General features: G+C 44.3%; 1 protein-coding gene across 19 annotated transcripts in view; it reads right to left on the reverse strand.

Moving 5' to 3' along the window:
- The window catches only part of ARPP21 (cAMP regulated phosphoprotein 21), a 255,713-nt gene that overhangs the window by 136,865 nt on the left and 97,344 nt on the right, over positions 1-21,504 (reverse strand). For 6 of the 19 annotated variants that reach the window (XM_075418779.1, XM_075418786.1, XM_075418783.1 and 3 more), the window contains exon 1: positions 3,212-3,582. The exons of 2 other annotated variants lie outside the window; for them this stretch is intronic. The gene's annotated coding sequence lies outside the window, so the exon portion shown is untranslated. Of the gene's footprint in view, positions 1-1,209; positions 1,497-1,605; positions 1,782-2,206; positions 2,287-2,468; positions 2,559-2,699; positions 2,791-2,882; positions 2,906-3,211; positions 3,583-5,697; positions 5,813-21,504 lie in introns of those variants that run through there. 11 more of the 19 variants (XM_075418789.1, XM_075418787.1, XM_075418785.1 and 8 more) reach the window with 8 other exon arrangements.

Genomic DNA, 21,504 nt, shown 5'->3' on the forward strand with positions numbered 1-21,504 from the left:
TTTAAAGTTGGTTGTTAAAATCATAACCTGGGAGGAAGCCAAGAGCGCAGTGGATTTTAAAACTTCTTAGGTTTCTTTTATGTATTTTCTTTTCTGTATTTCCAGAAACTCTGTTTAATAACAGTGATTTATCAAGCCAAGTCCAGTTTACTGTAATCATGTAAATAACCCCTCTAAAAGCCCACAGGAAAAGCAGCACCCTCAGAGACATGATTTGGGCAACAGTTTTACTCCGGCAGCATAAAGTTTCAAAGTGACTGTTGCGCTGTTCTTCTCTCTCTCCGAGATCTATCATTACAACTGTGTTAAAAATCTCCTTAAGTGTCCGCTATCATTCTTATACATTCCTTACATGATTTTTTCCTCTAAGGATACGATACAGCGCAACCCTCACTTGCACACTTAGCCCTGGGGCAGCAAAAAGGACGAGCATATAGCAGAAAAACGACTGCCTGAAAAAGGATTTTGCAGGAAGGGTACTCAGTAATGCTGTACTGCTTTCTTAGACCACCATCCCATAAAACTGTAGGCAATAGAGAGAAAATGCAGCTGATTTATAGAAGATATCTTTAATCAAGGCAAGTTTCTCTACATGATTCCGAGCGCATGGATTGCTGCAAATAGCTAATAAATGCATTTCTGACTACAGATATACGGAAATGAACAGGGCAGTTTTTCAAAAGTATCTACACGCATCCTGCGTAACGGCATACACTGTAGTTACCTGTATTTTCCTTCACACATATATCACAAAAGGTTTACAGCTGCTTGCGCTCTGCATTACATGCAACAATGATTTTTAATATCAATTGAATTAACTTTTAACTGCGAGGAATGAAAACTGAAAACTCCCACTTTAGGAGGCTACCAACAAGAAAATAAATAATCATTAAAACTGGTTAGCACAAGGAAAAAAAAATTTTTTAAAACGTTCCCTAGCGCTACTCCATTGTAAGACATTTCAACATTAAAAAGAATGAAAATGGAATATTCTTCAACTTAAGTATACCTAAATACAATCAGATTTATCAACAGCATAAAATCATTTCCCATCTAGTTTGTTTCATACAACTTTTTTAAAAGATTTTTTTTTAAATCATCTTAGCACAAAACAGTTCAATTTAAAACCAGCTCATCGATCCCCCTTCTGCACAGCCGCGTTTACTTTCATTAACCTAACAGCAATATTCGAGGGATTTCTGGTGTTACCTTTGCATTTTTCCTTTTCCAGTATCCATAACCAATCATCGCTCTGCTCTTCCATTATGCTTCATACATTGCAGAGCGAGAAGCATCTTCATTAAATAGTATTAAAAATAGAACACACCCGATCTCCCCACCGGAGCATGCTCTGACAGTGCTGATACCACAGCTCTCAGGGTAACCATGCCCAGCTGGGAACTGAGGAGCAAAGTCAGTGCGAGATTAGCAATTCGCAAGCCTAATTGCGCGCACAAACTCGCCTCGATCCGTGACGATGACTGCTAAAACAAAAATCAGCGTGCAGTTAAAATGTGCGACTGAAAAGTTGCAGGTCAGTTTACAGTATTCCCCCCCCCCCCCCCCAAACCCCATCACCCTCAGCTTCCATCGCTTTCTACTTGCCTAAAATCCCCATGTGCCATCTAGCCGAACGCACCCCGGGCAGGCACCCCGCTCGTCGCGGCGGCGGAGCAGGCGAGCGGGGGACCAACAGCAGGCGAACAGGGGAGCAGCAGACCCCCGCCCCGCTCCCTCACGCCTCCTGCTGCCCCCTCACCCGGCAGCGGGACGAACCCCCGCAAAGCCGCGCACACCTGAAAGCGCAGAGGCGGGAGGGAGAGCGGAGGCGCGCAGAAAAAAAACCTGCGCCCAGCACCGAGCGTGGCCCCCCCCGCCGGCTGAAACGGTAAATGAACGCCAAAAAAAAGAAAAAAAAAAAAACCCAACACCAATGAAACAAAACTGCGGAATGGCTGCGCCGGCTGAGCACGGCTCGGTGAGATCCGCCACAGGGATCGCCGAAACGTGCACACGAGCAAGCGGAATCGCACCGAGCGGAGCACCGCCAGCTATTTATTGATGAAAACGGGCTGCCAGGATACCTAGCAATAGCAACAGTAATAGCAATAGTAACTCCCGGACTGCGGTCCTCCCTCACTGCGTGAAAAAACAAAAAAACAAAACAAACAACAGACATGCTAGAAGCACCAGGTAAACCCGTTACCCTCAAATCGCCACCCTGAGGAACAATGCCCGCCAAGCAAGGCTTTCCCTCCGGCGAAGCGCGGCTTTTCGATGCTGTTCTCAGATCTCCGAGTAAAAGTTGGGTTTTGGGTTGGTTTTTGTTCGGTTTTTTTTTTTACAGTCTGGTGCATTTTAGCTAAAACGGCCGTTGGGAGGAGGCAGATCCCCTCCCGCAGCTCCCCCCTCGCCTCCCCAGCCCTCAGCCCGGCCGCCGCCCGCAGACCGAGCTCCGTCCGCCTCACCTCCGCGACCGAGCCCGACCCGCCGCCCCTCGGCGCTCCGGCCCGGGGCAGGCGAGGCGGCACGGCCCGTCCCGGCGCCCCTCCGCCGCGGCTCCCGCCACGAGCGCCGGTGTCAGCGGCCGGCGGAAACTTTGCGAAGGCGCCGCCGCCCTCCCCTCCCCTCCCCTCCCCTCCCTCCCTCTGCGGGGGCGAGGCGGCCCCGCGGCCCACGCCGAGCCCTCCGCGCCCTACCTGGCTCTCACCGCCTCCAACCCGCCGCTCCGACATCCCGAGCGAGGCGCCGGTATCATCCTGCCCCACCAGACTATGAATGATATATATATATTTTTCTTTCTTTCTTTTCCCCCTCCCCCTCTGGTAAATGCCACATCTTAACGAGCCGGAATCCTGCAGCCGCTATAAATAATTGCGCACCGCATGTTACAAACCGAAGCCCCATCTCCATGCACAGCTCCTGCTTCCCCTCTCCCTCCGCTCCACATGCTCCGGCCGCCCTAACCTCAAAAATTAAAAGACCACGGAGGCGGGGGGGGGGGGGGGGGGGGGTAGGGGGATGGGATGGGGGTGAATAACTCCAACGACATGACAGAAGACACATGCTGAAAGGGGGGGGGGGGGGGGAGGAGGAAAAAAAATGGCAACAACAAAGAACATCACGCCACACAAAGGTCTACAGATCCTGCTTTGGCTTTTTGGGGTTTTGGCTTTGTTTCGGGTGTTTTTTCTCCCCGTTTTTGTTTTACCTTGCCTGAAAACGGGCTCTGCCCCCACAGCGTCTCGGTGGCCCGGGTTGGTTTTTGTTTGTTTGTTTATTTTTGGCTGGCCGGTTTGTTTATTTCGCTGCCGTTACAGCGCGGCGCCTCTCTTCCTCAAAGGCATGGTCTCTTCCTCCGCCTCCTCCGCGGGAGGGGATCCTCCGCGCACCGCTGCCGGCCGGGCGCGCTGCTGGTGGCCGCCGCCCGGCCCGGCCCGACCCGCCGGCCGCCTCCCGCTCGGTCCGCCCGTCCGCTCTCCCCGCGTCTCTCCCGGCGACTGCCCGGAGCCCCCTTCGCCGGGCTCCTCGGTCCTTTATCTGCCGCGCTGCCCACTGCGCTGCGCTGCCCGCCGCTCTCCCCTCTCCCTTCCTCTCTCTCTCTCTCTCCCCCTCTCCCCCTCTCTCTCTCTCCCCGCCCACGCAGCGTGGTGCGCCCAGGCCGCAGGCGGCGGCGCGCTCCGCCGCGCGCTTCGCCCCGCTCCCCGCCGGCTGCCCCCGCGCTCGCCGCGCTCAGCGCCGCCGCTGCCGACCGCGCCGGCTCGGCCGCCTCGCGGGAGCCGCTGGCTCCGCCGCCATGGCGCGCCCCCCCCCCCTCAGCCCACCCCGCACACGCACACTCCCTGTCTGCGTGCGGGGTGAGGGATGACTGTCTGTCCGTCCGTCCGTCCGTCCGTCCCGGGGTGTGTGGCTTCCCGCACGCCGGCCCCTCCAGCCACACCGCGCCCCCCCAGCCCTCCCCGTCAGCCAGGAGCAGAGACACAGAGACAAAGCCCCCGAGCAGCGCTAATCAGCAGAAGGCTCGTTTGTCTCCTCCGATTCCTCGCCGTTCGCTCCCACCCACTCCCCGTCGCCCACAACCCACCCCCCCAAAAAAGAGAAGACGGAAGGAAATGGGCCCTTGGCTCCGGAGGACAGCTTTAGGGCAGGGCTGGGGAGGGTGGCTTTAATTACTGGTTTTGCTGGTGAAACCTGACAGCACCCGCACTGATCAGCCCAGCTGCTGAAAGGGGTTAAAAGAAAGAAAGAAAGAAAAAAAACCAAACCCCACGCCGCAGATTTTGGGTGGCAGCGGATGAGCCGCTGAAAACGGGGCACATGATGCCCTTCCCCCTCCCCAGCAGGTCCCCCCGTCCCGGCCCTGCCTGGATGGCGTTTCCCCGGGGCAGCCTCGCCGCGCTGCACCGGGGCAGGGGGAAAGGGATGCTTCCAACCCCGTAACCTCCGCTCGCCGTTTGAAAACCGACCCTCGTTTTACTGGGCTGAATACATACACGCGTTCGTTCCGTTCGTTCCGCGCCCGGCCGAGAAAAGGGCATTTACCTCTTCGCTAGGTGGCTATTAATATGCAGTAAAATTATAGCCGTACAACGCCAAATGTAATTGCCGTAGATCACTGAGAGCAGATCCAGCAATTCAGCTGCTGGAAATGCGTGCTCTGTGAATAACCGTGCATCTGGTACAATGCCCTCTACCACAATAACCTGAAAGGAGACAGGAGCGGCTGGTACTAGCTGCAATTAGCGATCCTACGGATGAAAAATAAACAGTCAATAAGCACAAAGCAGCGAGGTCCTATGAAATACAGTGATCATTTCTGTCTACGGCGATGCAAATAACCCCACTCCCGCAGACAGACAATTCTGATTTAAAATACAGCGTTAAAAATGCACTCCTTTCTTTGTGTGCTTTCAGAAAGTCCTGGTTACAAAAGACAGTTTGCCACAATTAACGCATGTAGAAGAACTCGTGTACCAGTCAAACACGGACAAATATACAGAAGGCGGGGGGGGGGGGGGGTACGACGTTTGCTTTAGTAGGTATTATCCTGGCACCCCTGGAATCCCTCTTTCCCCTCAGAAGCAAACACCTGCTTTTACCAGGGACCGCTGCCTGGAATCGGGCTGGAAGAATGCAGCCAACAGTGAACCACGACAGGGCCTGCATTAGCAGGCTCCTGGTGCACGCCTCAAGTGATCAGGGGCATTCAGCCGGGCACACCAAAACCTGCTCTGCTTAATGCACCTCCTGATGTGGCTTGCTCCTGGGATGGTCGCGGGGGGCTCCATCTACTTTTAATTTCATTACTTAACATATCCCCACACTGTGTGCTATGAGCTGCATCTAAAAGCAAAAAGATTAGCAGAAAGGCTACAAATGGCACTAGTGTGCTAGAGCTGGCGACAGGGGAAGGACCAGTTCTTTGGTTTTGAAGTGTTTCTTTCAGCCACCTCCACTGTGGACTGAAGTTCATTTTCCACAATGGCTACCAAAACTGTTTTGAGCATGCACTGAAAAGCAGAGGACCTCCCCTGGCACATCATGCCCTCCCTCCCGGACAGGCTACCCAGGTGAGGCAGAGGATGCAGGCTGCATGGGGGCATTGCAGCAGTACTCACTCATGCCTTCACTAGACGGCTTGCAACTCACCTATGAGGAGCAGAGGGGGTGAAGGGAGCAAACGGTTCAAAACCTTACCCCAGTCACTAGGCGCAACGAACATGTAAAACAGCCACGTGTCCACAGGTTGCTTCCCACCGTTGGGATACTGGAGTGTCTTCAGAGTGGGAAGCGCCGAAGGTATATGTCAGATCTGTAAGTAGGTAAAAATTCATCCAAGCTGTAGCCCTGGCAGTTCACTCCACTCTCTCCTGTGTGACAGGATGTGCGTGGGGCAAGTTACCAAATGCTAAAAGGTGTCAGCTACATCAGCACCAAAGGAGATACTCAGGGCAGGGACGGACGGACAGAGGACACAACATGACAACGGGACACTGTCACTCCAGTATCATGCAAGCTAGTATTTCAACTCAGAATGGTGAGCAGCATCAAACACAGCATGTACAAAGAGGTGAAATTGCCTCCCTTTGTTGAGAAGTCACCTCAGACCTCAGAGTCAGATATGAATCTCATAGAATATACATCCTACATTCCCTCTTCAGGACTTTTCTTTGCAGAAGGAAAAATCACAATCATTGCTCAATCAGAGTGTCTAAGAGGCGAGAAACCATGAGAGTGGTTTGCTGCTGCCTGTGCTGATTTGTAAACATGCACATGGGTAACTGTGCATTTAAGCCTCATGGAAGTCAGCAGAAGCTGTGTGTTTAAGCAGAGGCAGAATTTGATAAACTCTTCAGGACCTCAGACACCTTTTTCTGTCTGTTGTGTAGCCAGACATTGGAGGTAATCGAAAAAAAAAAAGACAAGACCTACTCTCCAAATACTTTCTTGAATTAAGCATTTAATTAACCTCCAGTGCATGCTTTCTAGGACTCTGGTCTTGCAGAGTGCCCTTGCACAACAGGACCACCCTACAGCAGTGAAGCGTATGTGTGCTATTAATGCACAAAATTCCAATAGGTAACACCAAAAGCTTCAGCTCAAGGTGTATTTGAAGCATGACAACAGATTATATTATTTGTTCGCTGCGCGCACGCTTTCCAACTATGTTCTCCCAATTTCACTTAGAAATTACAAAAACCTTAGTGAGCTCTCAAAAAAAGACATCAGATTGGACGTATGTGGTGTCAGACAAACATGCAGAGCTTCATGCACTTCTGCGATCACAGGAGGTTCCTGTAATAGAAGGCATGCAACATTACTTAACATATTAGTAATAGCTTGCATGACTGGTTGCGTATTTTTTCTGCCTCTAGTCATTTTTCAGTGAAACAAAGCTAGCACATAAAGTCTGTTGTGTTTTGGAGTTATGGAATGATTCAGATTGAGGCACAATAGTATGATAAGATAACTGTTGATGTATTTTATCATAATCTTCTGTAAAAGAGATGTCTTAGGTTTTTTTTTTTATTTTTAAACTTTTTTCTGTTTTTATGTCCTACGTGTTACAAACAAATTAATCATGCATAATTTGCAGATGGACTTAAAAATACTGTGATTCTATTTAAAATGACACTTTATAATATGTAAAGATAGCCAAACTGCTCTAGTTTCAAACACTTCCCAGGAAGATCTGAAATATTTATTCCAGCTACAACATCACAAGTAAAGGACAATTAACCAAGCAATTTGCGTACAGCTTGTACTGGTAGCTCAGACTTGATAAAAAAATGAAGCTTTATGCTGTTCCCACTGAAGTCAGTGAGAATTTTGCAATGCACTTCATTAGGATTAAGATCAGGTACCTAAATCTAAGACTCTCTCTTTGGAGGAAGATCAATGAACAACCCTTTAAAAATATAATCTGTTGCTAGAGGGGCTGAGGAAGGTATTTTTTTCCCACTGAAAGCAAAGCACCATTTCTTTGTGTTTGACATTTCAAATTCCCTCTTAGTTTCTTTTAGAAATCCCAAAGTGTTTGATGTGCCATATCTGTGTATCTTGGAAAGAATATTCCAGTGTGGAGTTCCTCACCCCACAAAAAAAAAGTCATCTAATCCCCCCTAAGCCCAGAAACTGCAGTTCCTGCTGAGCTTTTCAAGAGAAAATGAGCAGGAATTTGAACTCTAGCTTTGACAGCTAGCATTGGTGCAAACGGTCTCTCTTGTTGCAACCTTTTCCTTAATTTATGTTTATAGGCAGGAGGACCGGGGGACTTCCAGGTGACAGTGTTGGAGGGACAGTGGACTGTTTCATGGGCTGGCAACTCAAAAGGGTGATCCAAAGTAAGCCGGAGGCCACACAGAGGGCTTAGCCTGGTATTCTTCTGACTCAGTCATATTGCAGACAACATTCAAAGAGCTATGACAGGTTGAGAAATTCAGGCAGCCGGCAGCTCAGTTTTTCTGGACATTAGCACATCTCTGATGTAGGGACTTAGCATCACGGTATTTTTTGTGATATATATGCGCAGCATGCATGTTAGGGCAAAGAGGCAAAACAGGCAGTGGTGAGTAGAGACAGAGCAGTAAGAAGAGAGAGTCAGCAAGAATGTTGTGAGCTGTGGTGTTAGGATGGGCCAGAAAGAAAATGGTGAGAAAAAGAGGAGGAGGGAGAGTCCTAGGGAGAGAATGCAATGAGTTGGTTATCTTGAGATATGTGATTCATTGTGGGGAATGTGCACTACCTACACATATTGGAGTACTGTAGGGAAGAAATCAGGCTGAGGGAATTCCAAAGTCTTTCAACAGGATTTATGAGCTTTAATAATCCAACAGCTCAGGGTCACCTGAGAGCCCAGGAACTGCTTGGCTCACAAGTATGAGTGGCTCTAAGGAGACATATGACAAACACAGCATCTGCGGGAGGGTAGTTACAGTCCTCAGCATAGGAGCCGTAAGAATCACAAACAGCTTCACCAGCACAAAGCAGTTTCCCATCAAGATCTTATCAAGAAAAGTCTTTATTGCCGCCCTTTGTCTTAAGCAAAGTATAAAAGCATAGCTTTCCTCCCAGCACACCTAGAGAATACACAAGGTTTCAGCTACCACAATAAGACGTGGGTAATACATGCTTTCAAAAGTACCTGGTGCCTCTCTCACCGCTAAACCATCACTAGACTGGCATCTGCCCTTAAGGTGTCCTGGCAGAAGGGAAGCCGTCGGACTAGGGAACTTCATGGGTGGGCAAGTGGATCCATGAAAGGACAGAGAAGGCAAAAAGGAAAAAAAAATCTCGAGAAGAATGCCCATTTACCTTCTAGAAATGCCACTAGAGCAATATTAAGAATAGCGTAAACCATGCTTATGGAGTTGTAGGCTTGGTTTACCAGTCAAAAGCAACACCAGTATATTTTAGAGAAGACCGTCATCTCAGCTGTAAGTAGGCAGAGAACAGTCATACAGGCTGTGAGTTATTTCAGTTCAGCTATTTATTTCATGTAGTGAGGACTCTGGGTCTTGGTAATGTTCAGCAGATCTCTGTTCTGTATTTCAGTCAGGGCACATAGATGCGACCCAATGCAATGTCTGGTATATAAGAAGTGCTGCTGTGTAGATCAAATACCATACGAAAACCCAGAGAATGAAGTTGGCACATGATGTGGAGGTGAAGAAGACTTGCTGTGCCCTGTAAGCCAGAGTACTCACCAACGATCAGTTTCTCCCTTTGAAATTCCCCTGAATGTGTTGCCTTGTTAACTTTCATTTCTAGAACATCTACTCTTCTCTGAAATGCATATTTTGAACATAACAGTTTAAGAGAAGGCTCCTGTTGACATCAGGCCCAGACCTACCTTGCAGGTATTTTTCACGAATAACTTGATACTACACAAGTATGTTGATACTCTTCACCCAGGTACCATTTTTCAGTTGTTCCTTAAAATTTTTTAAGAATAATGTTTAACTTCCCGCATCAGAATCTCTAGAAAGGTTCCTGGCCACAGCATCTGCGTGAGTTGGATGGGTTACTTTCCTGCTGCCCGCCCTACTTCACTGCAGTATGCTCTGAGGCTCACACTGGCCGGGAAGCCACAGTCTAGTTGGAGGCCGGTAACTAGGGGTGTCCCCCAGGGGTCAGTACTGGGCCCAGCCTTGTTCAACTTCTTCATCAGCGACCTGGATGAAGAGTTAGAGTGTACCCTCAGCAAGTTTGCTGATGACACCAAACTGGGAGGTGTGGTAGATACACCAGAAGGCTGTGCTGCCATTCAGCGTGACCTGGACAGGCTGGAAAGCTGGGCAGAGAGGAACCTGATGAGGTTCAACAAAGGCAAATGCAGGGTCCTGCACATGGGGAGGAACAACCCCATGTACCAGTACAGGCTTGGGGAGGACCTGCTGGAGATCAGCTGTGCGGAGAGGGACCTGGGTGTCCTGGTGGACGACAGGTTAACCATGAGCCAGCAGTGTGCCCTGGCTGCCAAGAAGGCCAGTGGCATTCTGGGGTCCATTAGGAGGAGTGTGGCCAGCAGGTCAAGGGAGGTTCTCCTTCCCCTCTACACTGCCCTAGTGAGGCCTCATCTGGAGTACTCTGTCCAGTTCTGGGCTCCCCAGTTCAAGAAAGATGAAGAGCTACTGGAGAGAGTCCAGCGCAAGGCTACAAGGATGGTGAGGGGACTGGAACATCTCCCCTACGAGGAGAGGCTGAGGGAGCTGGGCTTGTTCAGCCTGAAGAAGAGAAGGCTGAGAGGGGACCTTATAAATGCTTACAAATATCTGAAGGGTGGGTGTCAGGAGGATGGGGCCAAGCTCTTTTCAGTGGTGCCCAGTGACAGGACAAGGGGCACAGGAAGTTCCGTCTGAATATGAGAAAGAATTTCTTCCCTCTGAGGGTGACGGAGCCCTGGAACAGGCTGCCCAGGGAGGTGGTGGAGTCTCCTTCTCTGGAGATATTCAAGACCTGCCTGGACAAGGTCCTGTGCAGCCTGCTGTAGGTGACCCTGCTTCGGCAGGAGGGTTGGACTAGATGACCCACAGAGGTCCCTTCCAACCCCTACCATTCTGTGATTCTGTGATTCTGTGATCACAGACTAATTCTCAAAATTTGTAATCTTATACACAAATTGATACAAAGGTTGGAACTGCACTGAAGGTAAAGAAAAGGAAGGCTACTTCTTATTCTGTAAAACAGAGGCCATCTGTGCTTGCCCCCCTTTCCCCAGCTTTACTAACCCGTTCAGTTAGAGAAGCAGCAAACAACAAACATTGGTCATGAACGCTGCTCAAGAGGAGATGTGGAGATTCTCCACAATACAGGTAGTTAAGAGCATAGCATGATTTGCTGGCAGATCAGTTCCCCTCGCAATCCACGTGAGAAGAAGTAGTTGCCCCCTTTAAGGCCTCATTGTGCTTTATGTGCAAAACAGTGTGCAGATATGCCAAAGAAGAGAAGCAACCCGGGGGGGAAAAAAAAAAAAGAAAAAAAACAAAACAAAGACTGCAACCGTGCTAAATCACACTTTCCAAAAACAGCCCTTTACAAACTACTGGAGGCAATGTATCTGACAGCCTCTTCTTACAGCTTGCGTATCATCACATTAGTTTTGTTTATGCTCAGTAAAAATGACCAGAAAAGGCACAGACAGAACCACAATTTAGCACAGACAGTGTTACTCTACGTTGGACTGTCCTGCCCAAAGATCCCAGCAGTAGCAGCTGCCCTACAGTAAGCAGAGAGTAACTCCTGCTAGATGTCATTCGAACACCCTCTCAAGTTCTATCAGTGTGGATATAACGAGCAAAAATGTGGCCTTTGTCATGCAACTGGGGAGTCTTAGTGGCTTTTCCAAGGAGCTATGGCTTAAAATCCTACGGAGGTCACCACTTCTAAGACAGCAGGGATTGCTATGTCGCACTGGCCCAAGGGGCTCTTTATTCCCCCCCATCTGACCACCGTTACAGCCTTAGCACATGCCCCTGACCTGTGGGCAGAGCATACTGCTTTCCAGCACACCCTCACCTCTCCACTTTCACCCATTTGGGACCACTGTTCGTTTCCTAAGACTCTTAGCAGAAGACGAGTTTGATTAGCATCAGTTTAGCAATTATTTGCAGTGATTCTCTTGGGCGCTTTGGAAACAACTTTCGATTTGCAATTTTTGTTGGCTAGTGAGCTGCAGAAAAGAGACAGGAAAGAATGGATGACTGCTTATGTAAAAATTAAGTCTATTCATCATGAAGTGATGGGGGCAGCATGAAATCCCACAACGCTCTACTTCATGGGCAGAATGCAAAGACAGATAGTTCAGCTTCCAGCACTTTAAGGTCTTGGACCTTTCAGATCTTGGAGTCTTAAGCATAGTTATTTTTCCGTCACTGCCCTTAAAATAATACAGTTCCCCCAAATTTTCTCCAGCTGCCTTCTTTTGTGTTTCACCTTGCCTTATCCGCTAGACATATTTAAATTTTCCTTTGTTTGGAATCTACATTTTTTCACGCCCTAAAATTACAGCCTTTGCAATGCGCAATACTGTAGAAAGTCCCTTCACTGAAAGAGCAGAACATGGTACAATTTTAGCATCATATAATTTCCCGCATAATTGTTAAATCATTTTCTTCCTTTTCTCCCTCCTCCTCTCTTCTTCTTCTTTTTTTTTTTTTTAAGAAAGAAAGATTCAAAGTGCATATCCAGAGAGAGAGACAGACAGAAAACTGAACAGCCTCGTAACACCGTGCTACACAGCACCTCACCTTTATTGCAACAACACGCTTGCATCAATGACAAGACTTTCCCTATCTATTGTTTCGGTCGTTCAGCATTGGACTCCGTACTCTGCAAGGCACTATTGGTTCACAAATGCAAACCTCCTTGTGTGTTTGTGACATTGTATTCCTAAATATCACATCACAAAAATATTAAAATAAAACTGTTCATAACATTTTCCTGTGCACCATCTGGGCCCTGCAAGAAAGCTGACATTATCTGTCAAACTAAAGATAACCACATTTTTTCTCTTTTGTATCGTTAATGTTTGTTATCGCAAATTTCACTTTAATGCTCCAATTACATTATGACATTCTTACAATCTGAATGGCACTAATGACTTTCATTATTATTTACACACTTCCTTAATTATAAGGCTCTCCCTCTCATTCACAACATGTTCTCCCTCATAACACTAACTCCGATATAAAGCTAATGAATTTTAAACTTTCTATTACATAAAAGCTCATGATTAATTACCCAGCTTTCCAATCTCTTTATGATGCACAATGCAGGGCTCTCCTGCAGTGATGCAGCGAAGGGGGAGAAGTATGGAACTTTTATTCCCTCCTCAGTGAAAGCAAATAGAGAGATAAATAGAGTATCTCTCTCTTTAAAGCGGCATATGCAAATTTAATTGAAAACAAATATACATCAAACCATTCCTCAGGAGAAATCTAAATCTCTCTATGTTAGCAGCATGTAGTAAACAGGATAATAATGCCTATTATTATCATCTTTAATTTTTCATGACAACAATTTTTTCATCTAGTTCAAGCAAATGAGACAGTAGAAGTAAAAATACATGGCTTTTACATAAGACATCTTAGTGCTGTAAGCTGTATCACCAAGATCAACTATTTATGTGGTTTTAATTATTCAAAATACTGGACTCCTCCACTGATAAAAAGGACAAGACAAAAAAACCCAAGGTTGCACCACACCAGATGAAGGGCAGTTGTGACAAATATAAATTACTGCACTTCAGACTGACAAAGGTAATACAATAAACGAGAGCCTAGAAGACTCTGAAAGACATTGTGGGGGCACTGAACAGCCTGGCAATGAAATTCAGAGCTCAGTATTTAAGCACTGATACAGGCTGCAGTCTGCACAAGCTGTACATGTCTCAAAGCCTGTGCTGCCAACAGAAATTGGATTCCCACGGCCAGATGTAAATTTACTGACAGCCATGGGGGGAAAAAATGGGTTAATTAAAAGGTGTGGCGACTCTTACCCCATTTGCTGGCTAGTAAACTTGACCTTAAGATTACGGGGAACCTGTGCATATAAAAAATTTATTTCCTGCCATTCCAAGGGATGTTCGCTTTTATGCCTCTCCTCTGTTAGAAAAGCAGGAGCCAATATCTATGAAAATATATACATAATCCAAATAGGGATATAGTCCCAAATGGGACAAAAGCACATCCTGTCACAACTGAATCAATGGATAGCCAGTTACGTATGACATATTTCCTTCATATAAGCATGGGACACCTAGAAAGATGAAGATCCATTTGCCACAGCCATTTACCAATGTGTTGCCTTTATACTGACTCCTACTGCTGATCTGCTCTGGAACAGATAAGAAAATTGGTTTTGTTGTCAGAAGAGCCTGTTCTCTTTCAAATTGGGTTTGTTTTCATTTTAATACTATATGCTTTTAATGTCTAATCATTTTCCAGTGTCACAGAAAATCCCGGAAGCATATTAAATTAAATAATTCCCTGAAAGTTCAGTACAACACTACGATACAGTGTAGCTTCAGCCTTGGGAAAATTCTGAGAGATGATAACCATACTTTGGTCTGCTTTTGAATACTGCTTGATGATTATGGCAACTATGCAGTCCTACAGAACAAACAACTTAAAAAGTTTCTCAGGGCCTGATCCAAGGCCCACAGAGTAAACTATTTGATCATCCTACTACCTTCAGTTAAGATCTCATTCCAAGACTGCTACTCATCAGCATTTCAGTCGTCTGAATTGTGAAGCTCCCTAACACCAGAGAATGTTCTGTAGTTAAAAAAAAAAATAAACCTTGAAAGAATCAAAGATTGGTCCTTTCATTCTGTTTGATGTGGTTTTGCATGCTGTGTCTCTTACAAAAAGTTGTTAGGAGTACATTATGAAGCAAAAAGTATACAACACTTCTAACATTTCTTTACATCTGTAGCTAGAAGCCAGGCAGGCTCTTGGCAGAAATTTAATAAATAGCAGAGCGGGAAGAAAGAGGGACAGGTGCAGAAAGAGAATAGGTCTCAATAACATTCCCTTTCCGATTCTAATAAAGTTCCTTTGCTTGGCATTCAAAAAAACTGGCAACTTCTATGCTATTCCAGCTTTAAACAACATGTGGTTCGGGGACTCATCATTTGCCCTGAGATATTGTATAATTGCTCTGTGTGAATATACAGACTGCTCCCGAAATCCATTTTTCTCAGGATTCATCTGCTTCCTGTGGCTATTGCTGTTGTTCATCTTTTGTTGCTGACTCTAGGGTCAAGAGTACTGGACAAAGATATCTACAGGATATGTAAGCTTACATTCAAAGCCTCCTTACATTTTGGGCAGAGTGTGTCAGGCTTTCACAAGGGACCAGATTATGCTCCTTGGTCACATCTACATGCCCATCAAGAAATTTCAGAATAATCCTGTTGAGAGTCAGTTGAATGCATGTACACAAAAAGTCCTTTGAACAGCATAAGACATGTCCAATATGCTCTTGAAAGATTGGACCATGACCCTGACCTCTGTTTGATTTGTTGATGGTTTATTTTGCAGATAATCTTCCTTAAAATACAGTGAATAATGAACCAGAGTAGCCGTTAATCTTGGCGATTGTTTCCATGTAAAATAGTTTCCGTGTTTAGACACATTCATCATTTTCCAGTGTTATCCAAGAATAATTGTACTCTGAAGAAAATGGTGTAGTCCTTGGACTTCTTCATGCACTTGACTATTAGTAATAGCACTTACAGAAAAGAGATGAGACATCACAGAGTATAACACAAGCATAATAAAACAGTCGAGCTAATCTTCAGATATTAAAACAACTGGAGAAGGTTGATAGTAATGTCAGAATAGGTAAAATTAGTCACAGTTTCGTATGTGGCATGAGGGTTTGTAGTTACAATTTTATGGCCTATTCCTAATGCACACCAAACTCGTGATAAGTTTACAGCCCACAGGATCAACTGATTAATATGACAATTAAAAGATAAATGTATTTTAATGACTTATGGCATCATCCTTATGCTACGTAGCTTTCAACAATATTTTTGTTTGTTGTAATATTTATGTCATGAAATTCTAGCTGTTTGAGATAATTAAATGTGTTTATATCACCACATTCCCCCAAAGAGCAGTTAGACACAGGCCCTCCAAGATTCTGTATGAAGAAGAAAAGACTTATTAAACAACTTGAAGTGAGAGAGGCATGGCGAACAGGAGTCTTGTTTCAAATCTGTAACTCTATTACATGGCCCTGTGATCCACTGCTTATATGAGTGTGAGGCATGAAGTCTTCTCCCTGTCTTTTCTGTCAAAGTCAGGAGAGCTTCATGGCTCGCAGAAGTAAATGACAGGAAGGGGAAGCGTTTCATAAGCCTGGGGATAGAGCAGAGAGAAAAGCGAGATGCCACTACGAAAAGTAATTAGTGGCAGTGGGGAGTAATCTGCTGAAGCTTGTTCTTACAATTGATTTTGTTGTTACACACTATATGAGATCTCCACTGCCCAAGAAAGACGAGCCATGCATCACCTGGGAAAGCTGCACGTGAAGCAACACTCTTAAGCAGAAGCCAGGTCTTGACTTCAAATATCAGGGCTCTGATCCCAATCCTACCTTTTATTTAATGGATAACTTTGAGCAATTCAACCCATCTTCTAGTGCCTTTATTTATTCTTCACGCCTGTTTCTTCTGATATTTCTTATGGCTTGTAATTGTTGCAAAAGGACAATCCATCATTATAAGTTTAGCTAATCGAAGGCTGTAAAAATGTAACATCCTACATCCCAGTCTGAAAATAGTTTCATTGAAGATGATGGGAACTTTACATTGATCTCAGCAGCAATCTCGTTTGCCAATAATATCATCTGTATGTATTCTTTTGAAATGTTTGGTATTGATTAACACAGTTTTTAAAAGCACAACCAATAAATTATTCATTTTGATTTAAAGTAGAGTAAATGTTTATCACAGGCAGAGTATTTTCATACAAATAAGAATACTTGGAAAATAAGCCAACACCCCCCCCCCCCCCCAGCAGATCAGCTTTTCTGTGTATTATAACTATAATCACTTTCCTATAAACACAAACAAAACTGGGAACCTCTTTCCTGAAATGCCTAAGAAAAGAGATGAGCCTTGCAGACCAAGAAAGCCAGTGAACCCCATAAAAGGTAGTGCCTTCATGGAGAACAGCTTACGAATAGCTCCTCTGCATTAAACCCACAACTGTCTCTGACTGCTTATCATACAAGTATATCGGACAAATGGTACTAAATCTGCAGGAGCAAAATTACAAAGCTCACCAATTTTTGATAGATCTGTGCATCACTTGATGACCTAGATGAATTTGATTCAAGACAAATCAAGACATACCCAGACATTTGGAAATACTGCAAATAAGGTCCTTAAGTTGTCATACCTTGCTATGGAGAAAGGCACACATTAGGGAGTAAATTTTGAAAAAAATAGGTGCTGCAGTAAAATCTTAGCTGTACAAATGATTTCTTCTTGCATCTATCATTCCTACTATTTGTACAATACTTGTATTTTCTGTGTCCTGCCTTTCTCCTGCCAGGAGCTGGCAGCTTTTAAGACTGACTGCAGGGATGGGGCAGGCACCCAGCCTTGCGCACCTGAGCATCACAGCCAAAAGTAGTGTGCTTATTTCCAAAACAGCAGCAGGGGAGTCGTAGCATGGCCACCAGTAAAAGCATCACAAACCCCTAAATAGCAGAGCTCTTTCCTTTTAATTGCAGTACCCAGCAATTTTTTCAAGGGTGAGCATTTCTCCAGGGTTCCCTGTAGGCCTTTTGTCAGCTTTTGTGCACTCCTGGTTGTTTTGCTGACGCTCCTCAGCAAGCATTATGATAGCTGGTAAAGCTACATATCCACGCATCCATTTGAGAAAATTGGCAGAATTAAAAACAGACAGTGTTTCACTGCCAGTCTTCTGCAAAACTTGCACTGAACACCTGTGAGGAAGGTGACGAACAGCTGCCTCATGTCTAGAGCAAGATGCCATGCTAAGAGGACAAGAAAAATTAGATTTTTCCAATGACATTGGATTTCACTCACAAAGCGTGAGGGTAGCACACCTTGTTAGTCCTCAAGATTCATGATTTATGCTGTCTGCCTCTTCTCCACTACCTCCATTACCCTTCACCTCTAAAAAATAAGCTCCCCCTCAGATTTTCTTTGCCCTTCTATTCCTCCGTGTTCCTGTCCTGTGTCCCATGCACTCTGCTTTCTCCTTTTCCCTCTCTCCATATTCATGCCAGAGGGTATATCATGATGAGGTTCTCTAATCAATTGTCTGACTCATTGCCTTATGGCAGAATATTGCCATGGCTAATGACTAATATGACTGCAGGATTTGCAAATGTCATCTGATAAGATCTTACAGATTGTCTATTAACCATTTTTTAGCCTTACTAGGATTAGCTGGGTAGCAAAACGAAACAGTATGATTTAGCACAGTAAAATAATTTCTTGGCAGCTGATTTCTATTTATAGGTATAGCCTAAATAAAACAGTATAGGACAAAGTATTTCCAAATTGAGAAATGCTCCACTTGTGAATAGCTTTTCCTATGATACTCAAAGTGTTCATTTGCACATTGAATCACAAAAGATAGTGGTTGAAACTTTTAATTCTTGAAAGAAAGGTATTGATATTTACACTCACAATATGATTCATTATGAAAAAAAAAGTGTGAAACTGCCAAGACAAAACATACTGTTAGAAGCATTTAATTTGTTGATTTTTATTTATGCATATGAAACAACTTTTCTTCTACATCACAATTTTGAGATGAGCAAAGGTGTAGCACAGCACATTTTCTCTCTGCAACACCTCTGTCCCTGCAACTGAAGCTCATATTTGCCCTTTCAGATAAATGCAGTTATTCTATGATAGCAACTAAGTTTTATTTTGGGCTGATGTGAAAACCACATACTTAACTTTGAATAATAAGAAATTTTCACACTGATAAGGAATTATCACAAAAAGCAGTAAGAGTAATCACAAGGAGAATTGTAGAGGATTTTAAAGTCTGATAGTGTACAAAAGATGCTTTGCTGCAATCCTAACGCTGCCTAAACATGTCCAGTATTACAGCATTACAGACACATACATTATTCTTTTCTTGCCATGCTCATGTATGTAGCAGGGAACTGCAGCTATTCTGACCCTTTTGCCTTTTTCAAATTCCTATGCTGGCATGAGCAAAGAACTTGGTAATCACAGAATTTTGGCACTTCCTCTGGGCAATCAACGGTTACACTCCTGCAGTTTGACCATTCCTGAAAATACAATAATATTTGATCGGTTCTCCTTAAACTAATTTCAGCATCGACAAATTTCCAGATATCCGTTTATAAATACTTACTGTTATCTTCTTGATCAACTCATCTGGTCACCTTGCCACTGACAATAAAATGACATCGATGTGAAACAACGATCCGGAGAGATACTGTGAGAAGGGTAAAGTGCCAGGGAGTGCTGTATTTTTCTGCTGCTTATTGTCAATGAATTAACAAGAAGCATTATCTTGGGTATAAAAGAACAGAGCCCATAGCTAGACAAGGAGATACAACATGAAATTGGGAAGTATACTGTAAAGACTAGTGTGTTAGAAAACTAATGAATAATGTCACAAGACCTTAAACTAGCTAATCTCATTGAGACGGGTTGTTAGATCATCAGATTGCCTAGCTGAGAAACCTGCTTCCATTACTGCTGTGTTTGTGGTGTCAAATCCAATTAGTGTTTCTCCAGATGAATTCTCATTCATTAGAGTTGGAAAGCCAAGTAGAAAAAAATGCAGTGGAAGTGAATTTGTTTCCCTTTCACTAGCAGAGTTTTCTCTGTACTTAGGTATCACAAATAAAAGAAAGACACACCAAGATCGGCTCTAGTAACTGTCACAGCTCTGTTCCTTCCCCACAGCCCTGCAAGCTTTAGCTTCTCTAACACCTAGCCTCTAGCACAGAAGCAGTGAGGAGCTCCACCACATTAACCTGAAAAATCCAACACAGCAGAAAAATTTCCACCTCCCTTGGTGATTTCACTCAACCAGTGCAAATTTGCTGTCAGCCCTCATCTCAGCCGAAATAGGGTATGCCCTCCTTCGGTCTGCCAGTGTTTCCAGTTCATTTTGTGTAAGTGGGTTTTTTTCCCGAAGCTGAATATGCAAAGGTAACCACTGCTGACTCCATCCTGTGGTTCCACACTAGCTCCCAACAGGTTACCCTATCTTACAATATGGTAAGAGTCCCTTCACTACCAATATTTCCTCTAAAGCCAGCATCTGGTAGAAGAAAGTAGAATTTTGGCAGCTGGGGTGAAATCAAAGCCCTGCTGAATTCATGCCACTGATTTCACCTGAGCTTAATTTTTACCACCCATCCTTACAGAAGTATTATACAACATTGGCGAAGTTTTAAACATCTCTTATTTCCTGTTATGTAATGAAAGACTTCTGTCTTAACCTCCTGCAGTACACCTGATAAAATGCCATAGAAAGCTGCTGAAATATTAAGGCTGTTATGTTGTCTCAGTTTTTTAGAGTAAACGCTGAAGTAATTTTTTTTTAACTCAAAAGCAAAACTTTACGGGTGTTGATTTTGTAGTGACATTTTCAGTGTTCCTGAAGCATTATGAGGGGAAACTGTGAATTTTAAGCAGTGACAATCAATAAGGTTTGAGAAATATTATATTAAAACTTAAATCTCAAGCCCATGATCCTGACAGAGCTGACACTTAGTACATACTCAGTCATCATCATTTTAATCATTTTTCCTACTCTGTGAAAACACTGCTGATCTTGTTTTGGCTGTTGACTATCCAAGCATACTATTAAACTCCTCATTTAATAAGATAAGCAGTTTCTAATGGGATTTAAAACTCTAGGTGCAATGCAGTCAACATCAAACACTGGCATAAATCTCTTGCACTAAAATTCATATTTGTCATCAGAAGGGGGGGAAGGGATTGTTTGTTTTTTAAAGCCTCTGAAGCTCATGATGGCAAAGGTTCTATATTCAGGAACACGCTTTAAATTAACTTGGGGTGCTGTTAAAGAAGTCTACTCGCTCCAGCTGAACTGAAATTAGGTTGATTTCTTCCAGTTTTTAACAACCAGATAATGTGAATGTTCAGTTTTGCATCTGTTATACAATTGCTTCTTTATTCTAAGTCATTTGGTAACCTCTAAAAATAGTTCACTCTTCTTGAATTAGCAGCATAGTGTTATAGATCATGTAGACAGAAAAGCCTGCCTCCTCACTTCTGCATAGCCAATACGCTACAGAGCTCCCGTATCAGAAAAGTTGTTGCCGTGTATCTTAACTCTAACAGATGTCACCGCTGGCCTCTTTGAGAGCCAGAAGGAAAAATAAAAGAAAGAAAAGCAATGGATTACAGGCCAAAACAATTGCTCGATTCCAACAGTAAAGCACTATGTCCATGGAGGTGCACTGTGAGGTAAAAATGTTTGTTTATAGCAGCTTGCTTTGGAGGCACAATAGCTATTTTTTTCAGGTCAGTACTGAGAACTATCTGTTTTACAAACAAACCCCAGATTCTGGAATCAGAAACTTCAAGTTCCAGCTCTCCCAGTGATGTCCTGCACATAGGAGTCCTAGGAACAGAAGAATACATTAATTTATTGTTCTGGAGTACTACTAAACTATTATTTGATACTCAGCAGTAGGTGTTGTTCTAGGATTATTCCCTCAGGTAATTAGACTCTCTCTTGTTTTGCTTTTTAGATATGTGATATGACTTCAGAGAAACATTTGTAATGGCCTCAGCAAGCTGGTGAGACGAGAAATGGCAGCTGGAAAAATTACAGAAGTCCAAGTGAAAGTATGTTTTAAAATATAACTTAATCAAAGGCAGACAAGATCAGTCATGAAGTTAGAAAGGACTTTTGGATTAATGACAAGTCACTGTTAACACTCCAAGCCTTGCTGAGAAAACAAACCAATCTGAGAACAAAAAAGAACAAT

Source organism: Opisthocomus hoazin, chromosome 4, assembly GCF_030867145.1.
Source record: "Opisthocomus hoazin isolate bOpiHoa1 chromosome 4, bOpiHoa1.hap1, whole genome shotgun sequence".
NCBI lineage: Eukaryota > Metazoa > Chordata > Aves > Opisthocomiformes > Opisthocomidae > Opisthocomus > Opisthocomus hoazin.